We start from the raw sequence: 8181 nt of genomic DNA, 5'->3' as shown, positions 1-8181 counted from the left end.
ATATATATATATATATATATATATATATATATATACACATACATACATACATACACACCTATATTTTAAACAAAATATTTTAAATTTAGATAAAATAAAATTTAAAATTATTTACTTATTGGTCCTTTACAGTTTAAATAAACGTAATTTAAAAAATAAAATATCTTTTATTTAATTAACATTTAAGATTTTAAGGTTTAGATTTTATTAGATTCATCTAAGCAAAAAATGCAATTAGAGGTGCAAACTTTTGGCATTACAATCAATCAACTACTGTTTGGAGAGGCATAGCATACCCTAAGAGGGATGATGAATCAAAAAAGAACTAACCACTATATAGTCAAGGAAATGTCAGCTTTTATTAGTGCTATATTAAAACAAAGTAAATCTACTACCATATAGAGTCGAATTGTTAAAATCTAATTATTATTTCAAATTGTTTTTATAAAATTTGATAGAAAAATATTTAGATTTGTGAGTGCATGGAATATGGAAAGGGAATACAGAAATGTGCATATTAATTAGCCCAAAAACCCTAGCTTATATACAGGAGCAAGTGGTCCAGATTGAAACTAATTTGACGGCTACCAAAATCCCACTACGCTAATATTAGTATACGGCATCGTAACCGTACACTTGGCCCTCACATCATCCCCTCCTCTCGGGATAATGGAAGGCCATCAAGGTTCTCTTGAAGATGGGCCGGGATCCGGAGGAACGTCAGGAGGAGGCATTGGTGGATCTGTAGGTGGTATAAACTCCTCCTGATCCCTTTGTACGAAGCGTTTCAACCGCTGCACATGCACAATCTCTGGAGGATCGGCCTGTTGAACGTCATACCGAACCTCATAAACTTGTGGTCCAACTTGCCGCAACACCCGATACGGTCCTTTCTATTGCGCAAGAAGCCCCTTAGATAAACCACATACCGTAAGATGGGGAAAATGAACTAACACCAAATCATCCACTTTGTACTCCGTAGGTGGACGATGATGGGAGTTGTAGCACCGTTGTTGTCCCACTTGTACGCGGCCTAAGTGTTCAGCAGACTCTGCTCGGACAAGTGGAAGAATGCTCGTCAAATACTGATCCCATGATCTAGCATCGGTAGCTCATGGCAATCGCGAAGGTAAACCCAACTCCATTGGTAATATTGAATCATGACCATATAGGAGTTTTTATGGTGAAGCACCAACAGAACTCTGCACCCCTGTAACATATGCATACCAAAGAGACGGCAAGTAACCATCCCAATCCGAATGCTGAAAGTTCACATACTTCGCAATCATCCCTTTGAATGTCCGGACGAGCCGTTCCACCAAACCGTCTGATTGTGGATGATAAGCACTCGTGAAAGTGTGGCGTATCCCCAACCGAGACGTCAAAACATGAAATGCCTCAGCCATAAATGCGGGACCATTATCCGAAAGAATCCGCTCTGGACAAGAATGCTGGAACACCACTCGATTGAGGAGGAAGTAGCCAACAGCAGTTGCAGAAGCGCTAGCAAAAGCACCAACTTCCACCCAACGAATCAAGTAGTCAGAAGCAATAATAACATACTCATTGCTAGCAGTCGACCGTGGAAAAGGTCCCATAAGATCAAACGCCACTAACTCAAACGGATGGGAAACCACAATTGACTCCAACCGTCCTTCCGCAGCACGAAGGGGAGTATTACGAGCTTGGCACCAAACACAGTTATGCACATACCGGATAATATCACGTCGCATCTCCGGCCAATAGAAAGACCTGTGTAGCTTCTCGGTGACACGACGGTGTCCTATATGCCCACCTAGAACAGGAGAATCATGGTAGGCATGGAGAAACCGCGGAATAAACACCGAAGGCACCACCAGCCGTAAATGATCATCAAGATCCGTCCCCACAAAATAAAGAAGGCCATCTTCAAAGCAATATTGAGAATGTAAATGCCGGAAAGGCAAGTCATCAGCAAGTGAGGCAGGATTCTCAAACCCATCTCGAAGCCTTCAAATCCACGGCTCAATATTTTTAGCCTCGCGAACCTCATTAAGAGAAGGTAGATCTTGCTCTGCGTCTTGTGGACACTGAACATCAAGGACAGCAACCACCGACAGCACAGAATCCTCATCTAGAAAATCCACAGATGCTGGAACAACAGGTTCGTCAGAAACATGAGAAGTGAGTGGAGAAGGAAGAGGAGCTCGAGAAAGGGCATCAGCATTAGCCATAGAACTCCCTGGGCGATGAACAACATCGAAATCATATATCTGAAGCTTCAAAGCCCATCGAGCCGTACGACCAACCAGGTTCTTCCGTTTCAATAATGAAGTAACAGCAGCATGGTCACCTTCAAATAACATCCGAGAACCATGTAGATATGTATGAAGTTTCTCAAAACCCCAGACTGCTACTAAACACTCCTTCTCTGTCGTGGAGTAGTTCATCTCCGCTAGTTGTAATGTACGGCTTATGTATGCAATGGAATGGCACTAACTAGGCACACTCGAGCTCTCTTGCATCAACACACCTCCAAGACCAATGTCAGAAGCATCCATGCGCAAAATAAAAGGTCGAGTGTAGTCAGGATATGCCAAAACCAAAGGAGTCGTCAATAGCTCTTTGAGATCCACAAACGCCCGCTCACAATCCGGAGACCAGATGAAAGATGACGTTGATGACTTCAGCAATGCTCGCAATGGTGTAGTGCAATCGGAAAGATGATCCACAAAACGACCGAGATACTGCACCTTACCCAAGAAGCGCTGCACATCATTCACACACTTCGGAGTAAGGAACTTTAGAACAGCCATAAGTTTGTCAGGATCAACTTGCAAACCCTCACGAGAAATACGGTACCCAAGATAAGTTGTGTCCTTGGACCCAAACACGCACTTTGACTGCTTCAGCTTTAAACCAACGTTGCGTAGCCGATCCAACACTTTACAAACATCACGAATGTGCTCCTCCCACGTCCCCTTTGAGTGGATCAAGACATTATCAATGAAGTCAGCAGTCACCTTCGGCATATCGCAAAGAACCTCGTCCATCATCCGCTGGAAAGTGTCAGGAATCCCCCAATTCTTGCCACATTCCTGACTCTCGCCGGATTCCTGACCTGCAGACCACATTCTTGACTCTCGAGACACTTCCCTATTCCTAACTCTCGAGACACTTCCCTATTCCTGACTCTCGAGACACTTCCCGATTCTTGAGTCTCGAGCCATATTCCTGATGATGATGTGGCGCCTCCTTGACCTCAGCTATATTTAGGCCGTCCTCGATCCAAGAGTGGTGGAGCTTCATCAACCTATAGTATATATAGGTTAGCCTTGTTCCATTTCTCCACAATCTGAATCAACACTAGTCTAAGGCCTCTTCTTTGTTTCCACTAGTTTTTCTCTTTGTCTTTAGCATTTTCTAGTCTTGATCTTCTTGGGGGTCTTGACAGTTTGATTCAGATTGTGCTTTTTGCTTTTCTTTTAGCTCGTTTTGATTATTTGATTGCTTTTGTCTTTTTCCCCCTTTCTTTTCTTTCTTCTTGCCAATGGAGTCTCCAAGCCATCCTGATTTCTTTGCCGAAGTCCTTGCAAAAATCCAGTCTGAGAATACCGAGCTGAAGGCGACCCTTCTTCGCATGCAGCAGGAGCTTGCTTCACTTTCGGCTCAAGGATCCAACAAAGTTCCTGAACCGAAGGTGAGTTTCCCGGCGAAATTTTCAGGCAAGCGTTCGGAGCTTCGTGGATTTTTGAACCAAATGGAGCTGATCTTTGCACTTCAACATCGGCGGTACCCCACTCCCGAGTCTCAAATCGGCGCGATTGGGACGTTGCTTGAGGGTGCAGCTTTGTCATGGTTTTCTCCTCTTCTGGAGAAGAGCATGAAAGGGGTCGTGGTTCCGGAGCTGATGGATCTTCAATTGTTCAAAGAGAAGCTCGAAGCATGTTTTGGCGAGACGGATCGGGTTCGGGCTGCTACCACAAAGATGAGACGTCTCTCTCAGGGGTCTCGTCCTGCCTCAATCTACGCTGCAGAGTTCCAACTCCTTGCCTTGGACACTCAGTGGGATGAGCAGGCCCTGATTGACCAATTTCGTTTCGGCCTCAACAACGGTGTCAAGGATTTGTTGCTCACTATGGAGGATCCCAAGGATCTGTCGGACGCCATCAACAAAGCTGTTCGATGTGACAATCGTCTCTTTGAACGTCGTCAGGAAAGTCGCCGCGCCGCTGTTTTTCTGTCCCAGACTCAGGAATCCCAGCTTGAGTCTTCGGGGCATAGTCCTGAACCTACTACTCCGGTCCCAATGGATATTTCTGGTACTCCCCGACTCATTAGAGGGAAGTTGAGTCCTGCTGAGAGGCAACGTCGAATATCTCATAATCTTTGCCTCTACTGTGCTGATCCTAATCACAAAGCAGCTGTGTGTCCCAGGAAGCCTCCCCGATTGGTCGAGTTCACTCTGCCTCAAAGTCCACCTCTGTTGCAGTCGGGAAACGACCCTGTCCAAACAGAGTAGGAGCTGTCTGTTTGGACTCCCCAAATAAAAATCACTTTTCTTCCTTATCAAGCTCCTCACCACCTTTCATCAAAGCCACCACCAATTCCCGCAACTTCCGCGTCCCATGTCTCCTTTCTTTCACCGGACAATCAGGACTCAAGGCTTTGGCGCTACTGGACTCGGGTGCAACTTCCTGCTTCATGGACACGGACTTTGCTGCCCGACATCACGTTCCTCTTTCTCCTACCATACGGGATCTGAGGGTTGAAGGCATCGGCGGGCATTTTGTGTCTCCATCTTCTGGACTTAGGGAAACGTTGCCCGTTCGAGTACACATCGGGTCCACCGTCACCGATATCGCCTTCAACATCATCAACAGCAAGTCCTCCTCTGTGGTGCTCGGTCTTCCTTGGTTCCAACTACATCAGCCTCAGATTTGTTGGAAGGACTTACAGCTCATCTCTCCCACATCACCATCTCCCACGGCTTCCCCTGGTGTTCATCAAGTCCGAATCAGGAAAAGTTCCCTAAACTCAAGTCGGGGTTCTGTTCTTGACTCTACGAAGTTTTCATCCTCTTCTTTTTCCTCTCTTCCATCTTACACTGGACAGTATCCTCGTCTCATCATTCCATTTAGTCGTACACCTCCTCCTATCTCCACAATCACTATGAAAGAACTCCTTCATGAAGAATCTATTTTCCTTTTTGCTTTGCATGTTTTTCCTGTTAGTCTTCCTGAGAAGTATCATGATTTTGGGGATGTGTTTGACAAGAAAAAAGCTAGTGTACTGCCTGCTCATTGGCCTTATGACTGTCCCATTGATTTACAGGAAGGAGCGTCGCCTCCGTGGGGGCCTATCTACGGGTTATCCCCGTCCGAGCTTAAGGCCCTCAAAGAGTACGTGGATGAGAACCTTGCCTCAGGGTTCATTCAACATTCGCAGTCCCCGGCTGGCACGCCTGTCTTCTTTGTCAAAAAGAAGGATGGGAGTTTGCGGCTAGTCATCGATTACCGAGGTTTGAACAAGGTGACTGTTCGGAACCGTTATCCGCTGCCCCTGATCTCGGACCTATTGGAACGCCTCGGCGGTGCCCGCTTCTTCACCAAGATTGACCTCCGTGGCGCATACAACCTGATCCAGATCCGGCCTGGTGATGAATGGAAGACTGCATTCCGAACCCGCTATGGCCACTTCGAGTACACTGTCATGCCATTTGGCTTGACAAATGCTCCCGTAGTTTTCCAACACATGGCGAACGACGTCTTTCGGGAGTTTCTTGATCAGATGGTGATCGTCTACCTCGATGACATCCTCATCTACTCAAGAACTCAGGAGGAGCACGACGAACATGTACGTAAGGTGCTGGCGAAGCTGCGAGAACACGGCCTATACACGAAGCTTGAGAAATGTTCCTTCGATCAGCAGTCTGTGGAGTTCCTTGGGTACATTGTCACTCCTGAAGGTATCACGATGGATCCTGCCAAAGTCAAGACTATTCTCGAGTGGGAGCCTCCACAATCAATGTCGGACGTTCAGGTTTTCCTTGGCTTCGCCAACTTCTACCGCAAATTCATTGATCACTACTCTGACATTGTCCTTCCTCTCACGCATCTCACTCGCAAGTATGTTCCCTTCTCTTGGTCTACTGCTGCCCAGCACGCCTTCGACACACTCAAGGCAGCATTCAGTTCTGCTCCCGTGTTGATCCATGCTGATTCCTCACAACCTTTCTTCATCGAGGCTGACGCCTCCGACTTTGCCATTGGTGCTGTGCTGTCTCAACTCGGAGCGGATCTTGAACTTCATCCGGTCGCTTTCCATTCTCGGAAATTCCAGCATGCGGAGATCAATTACGAAATCCACGACAAGGAGCTCCTTGCCATCGTGGATTCCTTTGGAGAGTGGCGCCGTTTCTTGGAGGGGGCGGGCCATCAAACAACAGTCTGGACGGATCATAAAAATCTCGAGTACTTTGCCACTTCCCGAGTTTTGAGCCGTCATCAAGCAAGGTGGGCACAATTCCTGAGTCAGTTTGACTTTGTTATCAAGTACAGACCTGGAAAGCTTCAAGGCCTTCCTAATGCTCTTTCAAGGCGCTCCTATCTCAGTCTCAGGCCTGGTAATCCTGCCTTCGATCAACAGGATCAAGTTATCCTCGGTCCTGATCGGCTTCAAGTTATGGCAATTTCCCTGGCCCCTCAGGACTCCTCCTTGATGGATGCAATCAGAAACGATCTCCAATCTGATGACCTCGCCAGCAATATTTTCACCCATCTTCAGGCTGGACACCCAGTGACTCCCGATTGCCGACGATTTGACGAGTTCGAGTTCTTAGATGGCTTATTGTACCGTGGGGAGCAGCTTTACGTTCCTGAAGGTAATGCTCGAAGGTTGGTCCTGATGGCGTGCCACGATAGCCCGACTGCTGGTCATTTCGGCATTGTGAAAACATATGAGCTAGTTGGACGGGACTTTTGGTGGCCTCACATGGATGACTACATCAAAGCTTTTGTTACCTCCTGTGACACTTGTGCTCGGAATAAGGTACCTCGCCACCTTCCTTCAGGTTTGCTTCGTTCCCTCCCGGTCCCTTTAGGTCCTTGGGAATCCATCTCCATGGATTTCTTGAGTGATCTTCCGAGTTCTGGAGGCTTCAACAGTATTTTAGTTGTGGTGGATCGCTTCACAAAGATGGCGCACTTCTTGCCGTGTACCAAGGAATTTTCGGGCGAGGACATGGCAAAACTGGTATTCAGGGAAATTTTCCGACTTCATGGGATTCCTATAGATGTGGTTTCGGATCGGGGGCCTCAGTTCATCTCTCATTTCTGGCAACGGTTTTTGCAGCTGCTTGGAGTGAAGGCCAACCTCTCTTCGGCATATCATCCTCAAACTGATAGACAGTCCGAGCGAACGATTCAGACGCTGGAACAATTCTTGAGGTGCTTCATCAACTATCATCAGGATAACTGGTTCGATATCCTTCCCCTTGCTGAGTTCTCCTATAACAACTCTGTTCACTCCTCTCTTCGAGTTTCCCCCTTCTTTGCGAACTCTGGCTGAAATCCCCAATTCAATCTCTCACTTCCTTCTCCATCTGAATCCTCTCGTTCAAATCCCCGCTCTGAGGCATTTATCTCCAACCTTCAAGAAATCCACAACTCCATCTCCTTCCACCTCCATCGTGCTCAGGAATCTCACAAAACATTTGCCAATATCCATCGTCAAGATTGTCCCCCTTACAATATTGGGGATAAAGTCTGGCTCCTCAGGCGAAATATCTCCACCACCAGGCCCTGTCCAAAACTCGATTTCAAACGCCTCGGTCCTTTTCCTATCACTACCATCATTAATCCCGTCACTTATCGCCTTGCACTTCCCTCCTCATATCAAATTCACCCCATTTTTCACTCCTCTCTCCTTGAGCCTTATATTCCCAGTCCTATTCCAAATCGGGTCATTCCTCCACCTCCACCAGTGCAGCTCGAGGATGGGTCTGAGTACGAGGTTCAGGACATCCTTGATTCCAAGATTTCACGGTCTAAACTCTACTATCTGGTTGACTGGAAGGTTTACGGACCTGAGGAACGCACTTGGGAACCTGCGGACAACCTGATTCATTCTCCTGACCTTGTTCAGGACTTCCACCGCCGCTATCCTTCTCGTCCCAGTCCTCATTCTTTTTCTCCATCTCCC

Source organism: Selaginella moellendorffii, unplaced genomic scaffold (genome assembly GCF_000143415.4).
Source record: "Selaginella moellendorffii unplaced genomic scaffold, v1.0 SELMOscaffold_34, whole genome shotgun sequence".
Taxonomy (NCBI): Eukaryota; Viridiplantae; Streptophyta; class Lycopodiopsida; order Selaginellales; family Selaginellaceae; genus Selaginella; species Selaginella moellendorffii.
Note: the sequence above shows the minus strand (reverse complement) of the source record.